General features: G+C 43.0%; 1 long non-coding RNA gene across 2 annotated transcripts in view; it reads right to left on the bottom strand.

Annotated features, from left to right (window-relative positions):
• LOC118284303 overlaps positions 1-19,593 on the bottom strand; it is a 258,240-nt gene that overhangs the window by 102,203 nt on the left and 136,444 nt on the right. For both annotated transcript variants that reach the window (XR_004784799.2, XR_004784800.2), the window contains exons 3-5: positions 6,722-6,807; positions 6,523-6,624; positions 5,846-5,966 (exon numbers count right to left, since the gene is read on the bottom strand). This is a non-coding gene — a long non-coding RNA (uncharacterized LOC118284303). The remainder of the gene's footprint in view (positions 1-5,845; positions 5,967-6,522; positions 6,625-6,721; positions 6,808-19,593) is intronic.

Below are 19,593 nucleotides of genomic sequence, written 5' to 3'. Positions count from 1 at the left end.
TGGACACCATCTGGCGGGGCTGGACCGTCTTAGATGCAGAGAGGATACTGAACCGTTGCAGCGAGATCTTACAAACCTCACTGCTCAAACTCGTGTCTATGATATGAAACAGACATTTAAATGCAAAGTTAAGTCTACTTTGGTTGTCTGTCGTTTGGTCGCTGCTTTATGAAAATTGGAAAAAGTAAACAGCTCTTCATGACAGGTATTGTAAAACCCTATATTTCCAAGACTAATGAGTAAATTCCACCTGCAGGTGAAGACTATGGGATATAGTCCAATGTCTGGACAGAGAGAGTTAAAGGAAGCTTGAGTTGACATTGGTTTTTAAATGTTTCATTTCAGTATCACAGACATGTCGTTCTCTTGTTAGTTCCACACCTGCTCACACCAACCACATTGTTATGTTCAATATATTTATGTTTGATATTTAAATGGTTCTTTTTTTCCAGGACTCATACTGTATTAACAAGACAAAGGAGCATGAGAGAAGAAGCGAAAGAAAGCAGTTTTCTGTCGAGGTGAAGACAGAGTCCTGTCTCGCTCTTCCCCCTTTTCCTTCATGCGTCCTTCTGCCACACGCTGCAGGACGACCGATCCTTAATTGTTGCCATCATCGGTGTGATTCATATAGCCTCATTAATATCTGTTGTTCACACAATCTTCCCACATGTCTCTCTCCTCACTGATGCATCCTGTCCATCCTGTGCCAGTCCTCTCCCTCCGTCTCCTCACTTCCATTTTTATCTCTCAGTCCAATGTCCCTTGCCCCTTCTTTTCTCCCATTTCCATCTATTTATTTTCACCCACTTACGTGACCCCCCCCCCCCCCTCCCGCTTCTTGTTCACTGATCACACATAAATTAACACTGAAGGCTTCCATAATTGCTTATGTAAAAACTCACACTAATGCACACATCGCTCCCTATTTAACGGGTCTAATTTTATCCCCCTGCACCGTATCACCCGCCCCACTAATACACACGGTTTTTATGCTAAATGATTGATGTCTCACCATACCACATTTTCCACTTCATTAATAAAAAATTGTGTCTTTATTTATTAATGGGTGATATACATATACATGTATTTATGATTCAATTAGGGCGGCGATAGAACTGCAGCGAGGACCTATAAGAGGGAATTTATTGTGTAAGCTTGAAGATCTAAGTGCGTGGTAATGTATCTGTGTTGGGATATTACTCCTCTTGCCATGTGAAGACTTTAGTGCATTGTACAGGTACAGTGAGGGGAGCTGTGCATTAGTGAACGTATAGACGCAGCCCCGGTGTCAAGTGAGAGAGTAAACGTAAAAAGGTGTAGAGCACTGAATGAAGCGATAGGAAAATGTGGGGTTAAAATTGAAGTTGCGCAACACACTTAGAAGTAGAGCATCATTCAGTTCTAAACAATAAGAGACGCAAATGGTCCGTTTTAACGAAAGTAAAAATAGAGAGGTTGCACTTGTCTTGTTGGCTCTTTTCGGGGTTTTTTTTTTGTTTTACGATAGAACCTGAGGAAGACAAACAGAGGGCAACAGGTCTGAAGGTCGGAGACTGTTTGAGTAGAGTATAGTAGGAGAATTATAGTGGATTCATTATTATACAGTAGGAGCAGAGGTCCAGCGAGTTGAACACTGGAGACTCAAGGTAAGATAACGTAGACCAAGAAAGCAAGGTGACACATTTGTGTGACCTTTGATCTGCTTTCATCACACAACACACAGCGGTGTGAAGGCCGTGGATGCATTCAGGAAAAGTGTCTACGTGCTCCCTAACCCATCTTTCTCCAGTCATCACGCTAGCAGCAAAAATAATGCACATATTTTAGCTGTATGGTTACAGGCTGTAGGCTGTAGCCGTAGCCTAAACCACTTGTCAGTGTTAGCCAATGCGTATTATTAGCACTGGATGACTTTCAGGTTACCTCGTGTTGCTAATAGGTGAGAAAACCACAGACACAAGTCAGCTACGGATCATGACATCACACCCCCTTGTTCTTAGCATCAAATAAAAAGGAGATTTTAAAACTTGGACCTATGACCTAAATGACCTATGCTGCTGCTGCCAGCCACCAGGGAGCAATACATTTGTTTTGGCTCTATTTTGGGGGAGCTGTCATGTCCTCCATCCTTATATACAGTCATCGGCCCCGATGAAGACATCTGTTGGACTGTGTGAATGTCTCAAGGTCAGATAGCACCACTGGTGACTAGAAAAGCCTCTTGGTGCCAGGGCTGCAAGTGGAACACGGAAATTCTCGACACAGTAATCTACTTTCTGGTCCAAGCGCAGGCCTGGCTGCAGAGTGTATGAGTGCGGGGCCCAATCAATCCAAACATAGAAGATTACCCTGAGATATATTTTGTGTGTATCAGAATTTGGGTTAATTGTTTTGTGTTCGTTCCAATGCTGTAGAGAGTAATATTGAGGGTTGAAACCCACTTCAGATTTTGGATTTAATTTTCAGTCTTAATTAAGTTTTCATCCCAGATAGTGTGTGGGGCTGTGGGGGCTACACACACACACACACACACACACACACACACACACACACACACACACACACACACAGCACGAGATGGAGTGAGACATCCTTCACATTTTCATGTAGGTAAATGCTAAGCCTCTGCATTGTGAGCATGTATTCTCATATCGAAGATATTGTTTTTCCACATATATCTAACAACTTCCTCTTTTTACAAGACACACACATACACACACACACACACACACACAAACACACAATAAGAGGTTTACTAGCCTTGTAAATCAAGTACCAAGGAGGACACTCATTTGCCTGAACCATTACTGCTGGGCAGTACTGGCTACTAAATCAACCTATATAAGCTGTTTTTTTTTCCCTTTTCTTTTTGTGTGTGTTTGAGCATGTGCATGTGACCGCTAACCTAATAGAAGTCAGTATAACCGCAGAGCATGCAGCCACAGAGCTAATAGAAAGATAATGAGTCCATCCCTACTCACGCCTCTATTAAATCTCCCCTTAATACTCTCTCCTTGGAATGGTGGGTGTATTAGAGGCCCGCTCCTCCTTTATGACTGCAGCATTATGAGGAAAGTGAACCGTCGATGAATATTCATGGTCCGGCAAAGCTAAATACTTCTTACAAACTGTTTACAGTGAGAAGTGAAGGTGTTTTTGAGGCAGGGCAACTATTGGGGGCTGCATTACAGTCTGTAAGAGGTAAAGAGTATGCAAAATACACAAGAAAAAACTTGGCTACAGGCTTCACAAATAATGCAAGTATCAAATAAAAACAAAAGTTATTTTTTCTGCTCATACAAGAAATAATGTCCATATATTGTCAATTTTTTTTACCGCACATTGTCTTCAGGTATTAGAGGTCGGCACATTGCTTGAAATACACATTTGATATGGATCCGTTTCAAATTTTGCAATTGAACTTGAACACCGATTACATTTAGAAGAAAATGTAATTGCGATCAGATGACATTATTCATTTATGGAATAAGGATATGTTAACTTATTAAGCAAGAAGAAAATATGCCAGTAGAGAACAAATCATAAATAATGTCTGATGGCAACATATTTGTTTTCCACCAAAAATATCTGATCTTACAGTCAATATCCACTTGTAGTGATCGTACTGCATTATTAAACTGTTTTATGGTTACATGCAGAGTAACAGCACTTGGTTGAGGTTAGAGATAGATTGTGTTTGGTTTAATACAGAACAGGTTATATTCAGCCAAAACCATCTTTCCCTAACTGTAACCAGAGTGCTTCTGACGGTACTCTTGACAGTTGCGTTCTTTGTACGTACGCCAACCAGCCCGAACCATCTCCTGGCGACTCCGCTTCCATTAATAAACGTAGCGCTTCATTCCTCTGAAGATAATACCGCCGGCAATTACATGTCTTACAAAACATTCATGATGCAGTTTACCTGAATATAGAAAGATAAATTACAGTAGACAGGGTTGTTTATAGGTGTCCTTATTTCGAAAGAAAGAAGTCCACCTTGTCGTTCTATTTTGTTGACGTGAAAGCTAATGTGATGAGGTTGTAATTGCAGGTTGAATTTTTTTTTAACGCAGTGATATTACAATATCAGAGGGTAATATTCTATTGTCAGCAAACCCAACGAAAAGCAAGTAGAGTTTAATTTCACATTTAAGAAGCTCGTAAATTCCCTAAAATAGTGGGACACTGTGGCTTTGTGCAAATGTTACTCCAATTATTATTGCACATTTCGTAAAGTGTGTTTACAGCAGCGGTCCGGTGTATGTGGGAGTGAGTCTAATGACCTGGTGTGTGTTCATGGTATTAATGTGACATGTCTCCATGTGAGCCACAAGCCAACAGCGTGGCCCAGTGATGTGTTAAATAGTATTTGAACAACAGCAGAGCCTCTATGGCACAGAGGAAACCTGTGCCAGGTTATTGAAAGAAATCAGATTTTGGACACAATACGTGTTAGTATTATACAGTACGTTCATAAAAGAACGTTACTAAACTAAAAGTTACTGAAATGTAGCAGTTGTCTGGAACGTAAGAAGTAACATGTTTACTTCAGACTGATTCTGGTCAACTCAGTGGCAGAGACCTTCCATTTACTGTCTCACAAAGTTAAGCAGCAGTAGCAGCAGCAGCTAATGAATAAACGTGTGCTGACCCACTGACTTAAACAAAGGACGTGCACTCCCTTTGACATGGCTCTGTTGTGTGTCACACACATTCCAAAATAAGTGATAACTGGATTTCTCCTGAGCGACCAGGGTATTTTTATGAATCAAAATATTACAGATACAAAGATTCCAGTTAATGGATTTGTCCCTCCCGTCGCACACAACACCTCGGAGCCGGCGATGCGTGGCTTTTGTCCCAGCGTTGCCAAATTCTTTAGGGCTGAATTACGGCACAAAACAGATGCGCGCACATTCAGACAACCGGCATCGCGCTCTCCGTCTCTTTCAGACGCACACATATGGACGCATGAATACAAACACCCCCCCCCCCCCCCCCCAAAGAAAAACACACCGATATCCAAGAATATTTTGATATGTGTTGAGGGTTGAGGATAATGCAATGTCACCTCTAATACCCAGAGAGAGACACAATGTCCCCGCCACTGCCTCCCTTTTACATGTAAAAACAGCGGCGGAGGCACATATGAATGACAATGCGGCTCGTGTCAGTGCGGGCTGACTTATTGGGGATGTATTGTGCCGGCCGGGCCAGCTTACTTCACGCCGCTGTGTTATTTACCCCTTTTTTCCTATTACCAGTGCATTTTTATTGCAGAGGGAATCGGGAAGATGTAATTGCCTACCAGGTATCTGCTTGTATTATCGGGCCTAGGATGGCATTAACTATAAATAGATAAAGGACATTATGCAGCCATATTGTGTAGTGTGTGTGAGTGTGTCTGTGTGTGTGTGTGGGAGGGGTGTGGGTTGGTGGGTGGATGATAGGACTGGCGAGTGTTTTTGAAAGTGTGTTTGCATGTGTGTGTGTGTGTGTGTGTGTGTGTGTGTGTGTGTGTGTGTGTGTGTGTGAGAGAGAGTTATTTGATTTATTCAAACGACACAGCCTGTGGTTTATGACAGATAGGATATACAAATCTATTGTGAGGTTAGAATTAGATATTTGACCAGACAATGGGATAAGCTGCATCTCCAGAAGTGACCCGCATCAACCCGGGATGTATATGGTTATTGTCTACATACAGTGTGTGTGTGTGTGTGTGTGTGTGTGTGTGTTTGTGTGTCTGGAAGTGCTTTAGAAAAGAATTCATAGTGCAATTTAACTTTCTTTGCATTGAAAGGAGATGTGTACAGTATGTGTGTGTGTTGTGCCAAACCTGCATCCTTCAAGCAAGCTTAACAAGGTGTGTAACAACAGAATCGTCTCTTTTTCCTTCTGTCTGTCTGTCTGTCTTTCTTTCTTTCTTCCTCCCTCTTCCTCTGTCAGCTTCAGTCTGGCTGTGTGGGCACAGACAAAGTCAAACTGCTGCTCGCACATATTTGGGCAGCTATTTAATTAAAAGTGGATTACAAGAGTGTTGGGTAAACAAAGATCAGATTAACAAATAGGCCGTCACTGCTTTCCCATTTGCTAATGCAAATTTGACTTGACGATGGGATTGGTCGTGCAGAAGAACGGCTCCGCCACTCCGGCGGAATATTAAGACCCGGTCTGGAGCTCAAGTTAAGTCGGGGACGACTCGCAGAAGTTGGCTAAGCCCCCATCCTTATGCCCAGCGCGTGTGTGTGTGGGTGTGTGTGAGTGTGTGCGCGTGTTGTCTTGCAAGATGCTATTTCTCCTTTCTTATCTCCAAGGTGTGGTTCTTGATTTGAATGATGCAGTTTATGCAGCAGATGACGAACCACATTGTGTGTTTTTTGGTGAATATTTTTTATACCAAACCCTAAAAATATTCATAACACAGACACGAGGAATGTGAGGCTGCAGACACCACATTAGATTTCGCTTTTTGGTCTAAACATTTAACAGCGGCACAGTGGGGGGTTTTCGAACCTGACGGGTGGTCCGGGAATTCATCGCTGCGCTGCGCTGGCGACCGGCCCAGGGTGCAAATCATCTCTCGCCCAATGTCAGCTGGCTCCAGCCGCCCGCGACCTTCAAAGGACAAGTGGTACAGATATTGGATGGGTGAATGGATGTATCTAACTTGCTTTGGACATAAGTGTCTGATAGGGGTGCTCCAATGGTTCACCTGATAGAATAAGCCTTGCTTTTCTGGTCAGGGGCTTGAGTCCAGTCCGGGTCGTTTGGCGCATGTCAACCCCTTCCTCTCTCCACCTAAAGTTTTTGGGCAGAAAGAATGTGATTGAAAAGGTCTTAGATGCAAAAGAAATAAAAGCAACTCAGAGAGTGTAGACCTTCGCAAAAGGCTGAGCGATCCTCTCGCAAAGGTGAAGAATCCTCCCAAAAGAATTGCTGGATCGCTCCCAGAATCAGAGACCAGAGCCCTGACAAGTGCCTCTCAGGTTGAATACTGATTCCACTTCCACTTATTGGCGGACCTAAACATGGCTCCCATCCCAACATCAACAGTCGTGGAAATCCACCCAAGAATTATCAAGGAATTTCACACGAAAGTCCAAATGCTAATTTCATTGAGACATCGGGCGACGAGTCAAGGGATCGGACAGTCACAAGGGGTTAATCGTCCGGGAATAATGAATGTCATGCCAATCTGTCTGATGTATGTTGGGATAATATCTATCTATCCGTCTATCTGCTCTGACGGAGTCTCCGTCTCTTTGTCTCTATTTCTTCCCTCACATCTCTTTCCATTTTACACTTGCTGTCCACATCCCTCACAGCCCCTCGGTCCGCGTGTCCCAGAGTTTTGGACAGGGTTCGACCTTGCTGTGATAGACTGTTGCCGTATTCATCCCTCTTTCTCAGGACACCTCTCACCTCCCCCGGTCACAGGAGAGTGGGGAGAAAAAGAAGAATGAGGTGGAGTCGGAGGAGGAGGTGGGATGGATTTATTGACGCAGGGGCTCAGGCTCGGGTCGATGCATCAGAGTCTGGATCATGGTGGATGATGAGGCCTCTGGGTGTCAGGGACAACTTCATACAGGCCGGGCCACGCATCTATCGGTGCGGCTCTCTGTCTAATACATGCTACTCACTTATTCTTTTTTTTTTGCCCAGAACTCCCTAATTGTTCTGTCAAATGGCAAATCTTTATAATCCTCTTTTAAATTCCACGTCATTTTTTTTTCTAAGCGTCCATTGTCATCTGTGTTTTTGTCCATCAATTCCCAGACATCAACTGTCAAATCAAACAGACTGTCACATATTTGTCCTTTAATTCTTTGTCAGTGGAGTTTGAGTTTTTCTGAGTTTTGCTCTTTTCCTGCTCAGTGTTCGCGGCTCATGGTGACCACACAATTTTTTTTGTGTCCCAAGCCCGAAATGCCAAACTGATCTCTTATAGTGCACTCGAGGAAATGCCAGGTAGAAATACATATATCAGACATATCAGCATAATAAAAATAACAGGATTTCTTTTGTGGAAACAATTTTTTTCTGATTTATGCACAAAATGGTGAATACTTAAGTAAAAAAAACTTTCAAAACCTTAAACATTGCAGTCAAACTGCTGTATGAGTCATTTTCTTTTAAACTGGTTATATCCATTGGTTTTGAATTGTACTGACAGTGTTCTCTTGTCAGTACTGTTTAAGAAACCAGTGACAGTTTGGATGATCTGACTCTGGTCTGCATCGAATGATGAGGGCTGTTTTCTTTGTGCACATCGCAACAGAGATTAACGTGTAACAAGGAGGAGCGATGGGGGAAGGACTTTGTGCACATAGAATATGTGCTGATGTTCTCAAGTCGAGTAAAGTTTTCCTCACGTGTGAGCGGCTCAAGTTACGACTCTTTAATCTACAGTTTTATAAACTGTTTTGTGTAATGACGTTGTATCTTAAGCTGTAAATTTAACCCTGATGAATCATTTTTGCTTCTATTTTATGATTTAATGCCCGTAATTCTTCGTGCACATAAAACCTGCACGATGATACAAGAGTATAAATGTTTATTAGTTTGGACGGAGGACATTTGATGGTGAAACACTTTTTCAAAAAGCAGCTCCTCTTGCGTGAGCGCTGCATGTCGCATGCTAGGTGTTCTAAAGAAGAGAGGAAGACAAGTGAAATCAAAATAAAATAAAATAATACTTACATGATAGTAAATAAAATGATAATTAATGAGACGAGTTTGGCAGGATTGAGAAGAGGATGAGAAAAGGAAGTAGGCGTTTGTTTGTTACAGGAAGGACCCCACTATAAACAATTGAAATTTTGAAAAGGAAATAAATTCTTGTACAATCAGGGGACATGTATATGCTACCGGCCATATCACAATGAAACAAGGTGCCAATACACAAACACAGATGAACCTCACTTTGGGTCGGTTCGCATGTTGTTGGTGTTTTGTTTTTTTAAACAACAGGAAAAAAAAAATCAGATCAAATCGTCTTTTACTGGAACTTCCGTACGTCCCAGCCTCTGACGTGGATCACAAAGTTGAGTGTGGCTGCATGAAAAGGTCAGGGACCAGTGCTGCACAGAGGGAGGGCTCGGGGTGCTGAATAATACAGTAGATGATGTTATGGGGGCCACATGAAGCCTCCTCCCATGATGCTTACATGCTTCTGTGTTATTTCAGTCTGGCAGAACAGGGATAGTCCATCTGTGTTAGCTGTAGAGTCGCCCTGCACAGTCCCACTGAAGGGGCACCGTGGCTTTCTGCAAGGACAGGACAAGACACAAAGAGTTCAGGAGCTGCAGCCTGACACGGAATGCTGAGGGAGGGAGGGAGGGAGGGAGGAGGCACAGGAAGACAAGAGTAAAACAACAACAAAAAGATAAAGAGAAGAGGAATTAAATGTGAACAGGAGGAACTGGGATAGTGAGAAGGGAGAGGAGAAGAGCTGGGGAAATTAGAGAAAGAGAATAAATCGGGAGATCAATTTCATAAACGATGAATGAAATGGGAGAAAGTGAGAGAGGAAAAAAACAACTATGGAGAGGGTGATGAGATGAGAGGGGAGGGGGGGAGAGAAGAAGAAACAGGAGAAGTGAGTATTGGAGGATGTTGAAAGAAAAGAAGGATGTGACATAGGATTGAGTTTGACGTGTGGGACTGTGAATTAATAGCCAAGTGATGAACAGACAGATTGGATTTAGGCTGCAGAGTAAAAAGATGTAATCACTACCGCAATTATCATACTGTAGTTCTCTCTACAATACAGAGTGATGCGTTTCAGACATGAGAAATGATGCAGTTTCACAATTGTTTATAAGATACACACGGTGATATCTTACGACATTATACGATGTAAGGCAGCGTGAGTGAATATAGTGACAGCTGTAGTCCGAAGGAAAAACATTAACTATGAATAGATCATGGATTCATTTTTACAATATGATGTGACATATGACATGATATAGTATGATCAGTGGGGGGAAGGGATTTTGTGCAACACGTACAAATGCAAATATGTTTCTAATCTGTAAGTGTAAATTCAACTGGAGTTGTCAACAACTGAATTAAGTTCAAGTATTTAAACACCACTAAAATCCTCCCAACACTAATAATCACCTTATACAATATGATGCATTATTATTCATTCAACTAATACCCACAGCATTATGTATTAAGTATTTTAAAAATAGTCTTTTGAGGGTTTTCTTAAGTGGTTTTATTTTGCGCGCTGAAGTAAAATTTTAAATGGGGGCTTTTACAATATGAGGTACGTAACAAAAATATAAGAAAAATGGATGGGCAATGAAAGCAAGTGAGGGAATGGGAGTGTTTCATCATCTCCTCGTGTTAATTGTCGAGTTTAGCAGCACTTTGAAATGTATCTGAGTGTGTGAACTGTGCGTGTTTGCCTGCAAGCCTGCGAAGAGCGCTGGAGGGGACAGCGTGAACTCTATCTGCCACGAACACACACACACACACACACACACACACACACACACACACACACACACTAAGTCTCTCTTCTTCTGGTCTTGTTTTTTTTTTTGAACAACCCATGGGTTTGGAAAGTCAACAGTCGGAGGAGTGAACGTGTTGCGGGGGGAGAGGAAAAGGGGAAACGGGGAACAAAAGGAGAAGAAGAAGAAGAGAAAGTTCAGAGTGGACAGAAAGCAGACTAGGCTACTGCTGCCTGTCATTCTGTGTCATAGTCACTGTGCCGCTGTGTGTGTGTGTGTGTGTGTGTGTGTGTGTGTGTGTGTGTGTGTGAGAGAGAGAGAGAGAGAAACTGTCCAATGTAAAATGTTACTTGCAGCAGTGTTCAATTCCTCACAAATCTATATGTGCGTGCCTGTTTGTGCATGCGTGTGTGTGTGTGTGTGTGTGTGTGTGTGTGTGTGTGTGTGTGTGTGTGTGGTTTGGGCTGAGGGCACCAGACAGGCAGGAGGGTAATTTGGTTTGGCACTAATGCGGGGCCAAAGATCTATGCTCGGGGTGAGAAAAATGCCTCTCTCTCCCTGTCTCACACACACACACACACACGCACACACACGCGCACACACACATACACATTTCCAATGTAATCGAAATGGAGGCGGACAGTTCACAGAAGCTCTGCTACTTCCTGTCGTACTTCACGGCGTCCCAGAGACCCACTGTAAATGGTCACATTGTAGAAATGTGCCTGTTAGACTTTTCAGGCCATATATATCCACAAATTGTGAGTGTTTTTACATGTAAATGTAATTCATATGTACATGTGAGTGTGTGTTTTTGCACACAAACAATGCATGTATGTGGATTTTTCTAAAAATGAAGCTATATTTATGTGTGATATACACATTTATTTCTCTGTGTATGTGCTCTTTAATTCGGGCAGGTGGTGGTGTGATGGCCTCACACCCTGTCACAGCAGCTCTTCATCCTCCTCTTCATCCCTTCCGCTCACACTACTGGTGGGGAGATTATAGCTTCGCCACCCTCACCCTGTTTGCACCTTACGCCGCCACCAATTACCAGGCTTTGACACCCTCGCTGGGTGGGGTGTAGGTTGGTGGTGTGTGTGTGTGTGTGTGTGTGCGTGTGCGTGTGTGTCTGTAGAGTTAGGGGCCGTCAGATTCACACCCTTGGCCACACTGTCGCAGCCTTACCTGTGAATAGATACACAAGCAGGGTAAGGCTGAGCAGGGTGAAGGATGATGAAAGTCAAAGCAAAAAAAAAAGTAAACCAACAATCTGATCATAAGAAGTTCAACACAACACGATGTATGTGCTGAAATAGTCTTATTGATTAATGAGTTCATTTCGGGACAATACTCATTGATCAACAGAGAGAGAGTAGAATCTCTACATGACTAAAAGTTTGCCGCCGATGCTAATTCCGATTTGAAGTCCCACGAAATCAAAAAAGACATAACTTATTAAATAAAAAATATGCGACATTCTAAATATGCACAACATAGCACATGACACATCCCTCCTTGCAAGGTAATCCGATACAAAAAGCAATCATCAATTGAAATTAATACATTAATCCTCTTCTACTCTGCTTTTATTATTAATGAAATAATTTATTTGGATCATTGTTAAGCTGCTGTCATAACCGCAGCAGCTCTCTGTGTTGATGATTAAAGACAGGCCAGGAACAGGGAGGGAAGGATTATGCCCTTTGAGCTGGTGGAAGGCTTTTTTTAATGTGAAGCATCTGGGCAGGTCTTGACTCCGACAGGAGCTTCACACCAATTTAACAAACGCAGCAAAGGAGAACAAAGGCCGGTAAACACGAGGAGTGAGAGGTTCTACATGCGGAGTTTTGAATAGTGACACGTGTTCGGTAACATGATCCCGACATTTTTTCAACAATACAGGGCAGCTCGGAGTTTGCACTAACAGTAGCAGATGATAAAATGTTGCATAAATATACTTTCATACAACAGAATGTGAGGCTTGATCCACGCTACCCCTCAAAATTGACGTGATCTCTGTCCACACAAGCGTTTGAGCTTGGATGAGCACGGATGTAAACAGGAAGTCCATCGTCTACTCTGCAGTTGGTTACTTAGTTACAGAAAATAATATGGATGAATAAAAAAATAAGAGCAGAGGGATTCCTCACTTTCGGAACGATGATGAAGCACTTACAGTATTCACAATGTTCTCCTTCACCGCTGGTGGTCGAGTCATTACCGAAAGAACCGACCAGGAAGCGCACGGGGGGCGACTACGTCATCGTTGGCCCCGTCCGTACTACAACACAGCCCCGGAGTTATTCAAACTAAAACGGGACGAGCAGCATTCTCAAACTTCTCCATTTCAGAAAAACGCCTGGAGTAGTCTCGACGGCAGGCGTAAATGTAGCAGCAGCAATGCGTTTCACAAAAAAAACAACCTAGTAATGTGGATGTAGAATAGAAGTGGGTGGTGTGTGTGTGTGTGTGTGTGTGTGTGTGTGTGTGAAGAGGTGCTGCAGAGAGGTGAGTGTGGTCTACTGTGTGATAGGGTGGGACAGAGGGCTCGGCCCCGGAGCACAGCGATGATTAATGGACACACACACACAAACACACACCACCATCCGTCCTCTCTGTCCCATACCTGGGTCATGTCTTTTTAACCCTTTTAACACATTGACACACACACACACACACACACACACACACACACACACACACACACCTGGGCCAGGCTGCACGTAACAGTCAAGCTGTTTTTTACACAGGGGAGGAGAGCGGCAACTTGCGACCTCAGTAATGTCACGCTCAACCATTACCTAAAACAGGACAATGGTGAACAGTGTGTGTGTGTGTGTGTGTGTGTGTGTGTGTGTGTGTTAATGAGCTGACCTGCTTGGTCCACCTGCTCTCCCCAGCTGGCCGGGCTGAGATGGAGTCAGTCGCCGTAAATATCCGGCCGCGGCTCCGCTGGGCTTTTACTTCACCTCTCTCATTTCCCCCTTCTCCTCCCCTCTCCGTGCTTTGCCCTCTCGTCTCTTTCCATCTCACTTCACCTCCCTCCCTCCCTGCGTCTTCTCCCCTCGTGCTCATCTCCATGATGTCAACCCCTCATGCTTCTCCGTATCTCCTGTCTTCCCCATCGCCCAACCTGACCTCTTTCTCTTGCCATCTAGCTGTTTCGCGGATGTGTTCTCCTGCCCTCTCTTCTCTTGTCCCCTCTCTTTTTTTCTTCTCATCCACCTCTCCCGGTTCCTTTCCTCCCCTCTATTTTCTTCAGCTTTCCTCTTCACCTTTCTCTCTCACCTTTTTAGCATATTCTTTACCTGTTCTCTTTTTTCGGCTCCCCTTTCTTGTCACCATATGCCACCATTCGTTCCTCTCCTTTTCATTCGCCTTCCTGTAGCCGTACACAATTTATTTCCTTTCCTCCCATTTAGTTTAGACTCTTTACCGGCTTCTGAAGCACTTTCTATAAGTTGTTGATGGTTATTTTCAGAACTGACTTAAGTGCAAGGAAAAGACCAGTGTCAGTGCTGACAGGTTCACTTCCAGCCCACATCGCTTGAATTTCGATTATGATATGAACTTGATAATAACTGATTAACAATTTGAAGACTTTTAGGGACAGTTAGTGTCAAACAATTTGTATTAACGCCAGGGTCAAACTACAGGTACAGTATTTATCGGCTCTCGCTCCAATCGGTGTGACCATGATGCCATCACCGGTCAACTACGGTAGGTGACGGCAGCTCCTTATAACACTTTTATTTTTAATTTTATGAAAAGTTAATATCAAATCATGCCTGAATGTCACACTTTCTGTGAGTTAAAACTTTCTTCTGTAATCACGGGCATCTGATCTTCATTTATTCAAAACTCCACGATATTGACTAATACTTAATACTCCAGAGTAGGATTGAAAATGAAGACATTTTTTTTGTGATGGGGGAAAATCAGACTTGTCAGGTGAGGCATATCAGGCTGCAATTTTAAGCTGAAGCTGTCATTCTAAGAACATCTCAGCCGTGACATTTTATTATTGTATTAATCACTCGGCGCAAAATAACACGTTGAGGAGCTGACATTCTTCAGTCATTTTTAAAGTTACTAAGAGTATGACAGTGGAATTTAAAGTAAACTTCGAACATATCAGTGGGTTTTCTTTTCTGTAAAAAAAAAGAAGAAAAAAGAAGTCACAAATGTTCTTTCTTTATTCTTTCTTCCAGCAAGTTCCAACTCCAAGTGATTTAAAGTGGTGGAATTGTGGATTCCTGATTGAGTTGAGAGTTGTTACTCCAAAAGTAAGAAAGACAGTCGGGCTACTTGTTGGCAGTTGCCTGCAAGTGTGACACGCTATTTGAAACGTGTAATGAAGTATAATTCGATTGAATGCATGCGCACCACGTTTGCTTTGGTGAGGTGTTGTTCAACCCGACGACAGGACGAAATCACGTTCCTGCTTTTCTTGCTATAGGTCTGCCAGTGTTGCTGTGACGGGTGAGAACATAAATACAGGCCCGCGCAGAGCTTCGGGAAAGCTTTGGCTAATTTGGCCAAGCAGCACTGCGACCAAATTAAAGAAAGAAAGCTCATACTGGGAAGAAATAACAAATCCCACACTAATGCTTAGGGGTCAAACTGAGGATGTCCTTGATCAAATCCACAATCCAATGCTGCATACTCCGTGCACAATAGACACGAGCATGTTAAATGGTGTCCCCCTGTGAAAAGCTCTTCCTGGGGTAAGAACATAAAAATGCATGGGTCTAATACACAAAAAGAAGGCACTAAACAGTAAATATGTCTTCCTTTCATTCATCATATGATTAATTACAAACAATTGATCAATTAAATCGGATTTTATTGACGCAGTCGTAGCAACATATATTATAATCAAGATTTACAGTCTATGCTTGGTGCCAGATTTAGAGCAAGAGAGAGAGAGAGAAAGCGGGAGAGGAAGAGAGTCCTGACTTGCTAATGAATGCAGTTTTGACTCAGTAACAAGTGACACAGTTAGGATCTGTGTGGGAGACCTGTGTGTGTGTGTGTGTGTGTATGTGTGTGTGTGTGTGTGTGTGTGTGTGTATCTACGGTAGGTGTGTGTGTGTAACATACAACACTTCAGATGGCTGTACAGAGCATAAGCACACACTTTCATACACACTTTTCAAATAAACAGCAGCGTGTGTGTGTGTGTGTGTGTGTTTGTGTGTATCTACGGTAGGTGTGTGTGTGTGTGACATACAACACTTCAGATGGCTGTACAGAGCGTAAGCACACACTTGCATACACACTTTTCAAATAAACAGCAGTGTGTGTGTGTGTGTGTGTGTGTGTGTGTGTGTGTGTGTGCCTGCATCAGTGTATGATCACGCACGCCTACGCCCGACTCCATCCTCCCACCTCCACTCCACCGAGCGTGTGTGTGTGCGTGAGGTACAGTACGGCGAGTGCCTGCCGGTGTGCGCTCCGCGTGCCTCTATGCAAGGCAGGTGAAAGAGGTAAATTGGGCCGTTCCATCATGCGATGCGGGGAGGCCGGGCTGACATGCTGATCAGGTGTGCATGCATAATGGCCACCAAAAATAAGCTCTGTTTTGAATAATGCCCCCTATCCACAAAAAAAAAGTGGAGGAAGAAGAAATGCGGCGGGCTGCTCTCGGTCCGGCTGGGATCTCATCCATCTTAACAATGAATGGAAATCAGAGACAGACTGCCACCGACCGGGGCCTCCGCAGAGCCCACTTACATCTCTTTCTCCCTCTTCTCTCCTTCCTTCTTTGTGTCTCTATTACACCTTTATGATTTGACCCTTTCCTCTCCCTCTTCTCCTCCACTGTTCACACACACATGTATATATACATATGTATAACTTACCTACCCCGCGTCTCTTTTGACCTGCTTTGCAGGGTTGAAGTGGTCAAAATGTGTGTCGACGCCTCGCATGGCCGTAATACGATGTTGGGCCCCGGCCATCTCCCTCCAATTAAGCACGGTTAATTATTTGCCCAAACCCCAACCAGCACGCCTATGATGGATTAATAGCACCTGACCCCAGTTTTTTGTTTTTTTTCCGTGTGTGTGCCAGTTCTTTTGATTAAGCTGATTAAAGCGACACTGGGCACCTTTTTGCTGAAAAACAGCAGCCTCTGTAGCCACAAGTGGTAATTAATTCTTTTGGGGGCCGAGTCAGAGCGGTTGAGCGTTTTTCCTCCGTCGTCCCGCTCACTGAATATTCCTCACGATCCCCCTGTACACCGACCCAGAGGCGCATGCCGCTGTCACGCACCGAACTCGTCTTGATCTTTTAAAAGTTTACTCACTGAATATCGAAGACTCAATTTATGTAAAGGAAATAAATAAAAGTTGCAAAGGACTTGGAAGGTGGCTCCGGTGACTTCGCAGGTGGCCACTGCATATTCTCCTCTTCTGAATCTAAACATGCAGTTTTTCTTAATCTCCTCGCCGCCTCCTCCTCCCTAATTCGCCCCTTCTCTCTCTGTCTCTCTCTCCTGGGTAAAGGAACGAGCCGGCAGTATAAGTGTTATTCATGGCTTGGACAGAGGGTGAGTTTTACTGCAGGTAGATAAAAAGATATTGTCCTTCTGCTGCCATCTACATGCACTATGTACACTGTCGTTAAGCTGTGATGTGCTTCTCTGCAGCAAATAGAGGTGCAATTAAGATACTGCAACAGTGTCGCTTTAGCATGAAGAAGAAGAGTAAAATATAAGTAGTGTACTTTACGCGGTACAGTTGGAAGGACCTCCGGGAGTGTGGGGACCAACACAGTATATCAGTTTACTGCTTGTATGCGTTGTATTATTTCGATATAAAGTTTTTTTAGGGGGAGTTTCTGAGGATTTTCTACCCTCAGGAAATAAAAATCAAAATAGAAGCAGCAAAGAGTTTTTGACTGAATCAGTGCATTTCTAGCTTTGGTAAGCTTCAGTTAGATGGTCCACCTCAATTCAAAGTGTTTTTACACTTTCAACCCCAGTGATGAGTTTGGACAGAACATTTTCAAACCTAATATTTCATAGATGGAGCGCCACATGGCTTTTTTTGGGAAGGGAGACACCATATTATTTTGGAGATATCAGCTGTATAGTCTGCCATGTATCTGCATTATGTTTAAAATAGATCTTAATATGATTTTTTATTTAAATACATTTCAAATACAGTGATTATATTCATCAATTCATTATATGTGGTGTGTATATAGTGGTACAAGAATGAAGGCCTGAAATATAAACCAGAACTAAAGTGGACCTGAATCAAACCTGCATAAATTGTAAAAAAGGAAACAAAGTATTATCCAAAAGACAACATGATCAAGAATGGTACTGATAGAGTTAAATTCAACGATCTTTTATATTATGTTATTATTTTTAAATACAAGGATATACGTGCAATTGATGGAATCTATTTTTGTTAACGAAGAATACTAAGCAGTTAACGCCAACAGGTTTAAGGGTGATTAAGAAGAAAAGGCACCCAGTATAGTCACTGCTTAAGGATAATGGGCATAAGAAGGTTGAGGGATGATAATAATAATAATAAAGGGAAGAGATGATAGTGGTATCAAGAGAAGCAACGTGGGGCCAAAAAGTCAAAGAAAGAAACAAGGTCACCGAGGGCAAAAGGTTGTGAGGAGAAAGGAGAGAAGAGAAAAGCAAACAAACGGGCACTGAGGCAAGTGAAAAGTGGAAGAAAGGCGGAGGAATAAAGGAAAGACCGAGCGAGGAGCGAGGACAATGGTTGGGAGGGGAGGAGGAGGGATGGGAGACGGAGTGGTAAAGGATGGAGTGTGGATAGAGAGCGAAGGGGAGGACAGGAGGGGAGAGGAGGAGGAGGAGGCGGCGGCGGCAGGGCGTGTTTCTATGTGTAAGCGTTTCCTTCAGCCGGGGGTGATTGAGCACCTCCGCCCTGAACTCTGGGTAATGAGCGAAGCGGGAAAAAGGGAAAACTTCTGCCCCCCCACTCCCAAAAAAAAACTTCCCAAATTATTAAGAGGCTTATGGTGGAACCCGGAAAATAAATAAATAAATGAAAAATACAAAATTACAATATGCAGAATCCAACTTCCCGAGACTGGATGAAAAATAATGAAATTCCTTGTGACAGCCTTTCCAACCTCTATCTGGATAATGATTTTTTTTTTTTTGCCCCCCTCCTCCCCTTACATCCTCCATCCTGGCTGGATCGCCCTCTCCCTCCCTCCCCCCCTCCCTCTCTCCCCGTAGTATCCCGGTACATCTGTTTTGCATGAGATGCATAAAATGACAGGACTTAGACAGCCACTGCATCTAGTGACAAAGATTACTGTCAGCCACCTTCGCCAGTTAATACATCATTGCCACTGGTCCGTTCCCTGCCTCTGTCTCCTAGCGACAGCCTATCCCTCGGCGAGGCCTGGTCCATGTGATGAAACCCCCCACCAATTCGACCCCCCCCACCCCACCCGTTCAGCACACCTCCCTCTACTACTCTTCAGCTTACCTTTTACATTAAAAAGAAAAGAAGAACCAAAAAAGAAGGTGATGAAGAAGAAGAACTGCTTTTATCAACTTTACATTTTTATCGTATTACCACAAAATATTGGCGAGAGCGCAGCATCCGCATTCATATCTCAAGGAATTTGATTGTGCTGGTGATTATGCCGTGTTTAGACTTGTTAATCTGCAGCTGTGTGAGAGGGAGAAAAGTGGGGGCAGAGGTGGTGGGAGGGAATAATATTTGCTTTGTCTACTATTAGATACAGGACATTGAAACTTTTAAATGGCGCAAGCACAGAGAGTTGGAAGGTCAAACCAGTTTCAGGAATAAATCATCTTAACAAAGAAAAGGTATTTTCTGCATTCACATTATGCCGAATAACAAATGTTATAACTGAATTGGTTATAGTGACTCATACTTTTTTATTATTATCTTAAATATTAGTATTTCAATTACAAGTAGACTGTGATTTCACTAGCTCACAGAAACAACTGACTGAACATTTTCATTGGCTCTCGTTTGCTTTTTTTTTTCTTAAACTGGACCATAAGAGATTTAAACTAAAACTGTCAAGACTCAAAAAAATTGATTTTTACAAAATAACACTAAAAAGTTTTGAATTAAATTAA

The sequence above is a fragment of the Scophthalmus maximus genome, chromosome 10 (assembly GCF_022379125.1).
Source record: "Scophthalmus maximus strain ysfricsl-2021 chromosome 10, ASM2237912v1, whole genome shotgun sequence".
NCBI lineage: Eukaryota > Metazoa > Chordata > Actinopteri > Pleuronectiformes > Scophthalmidae > Scophthalmus > Scophthalmus maximus.
The sequence above is the reverse complement of the archived record's forward strand: the minus strand, read 5'-3'. Positions and strand labels throughout refer to the sequence as shown.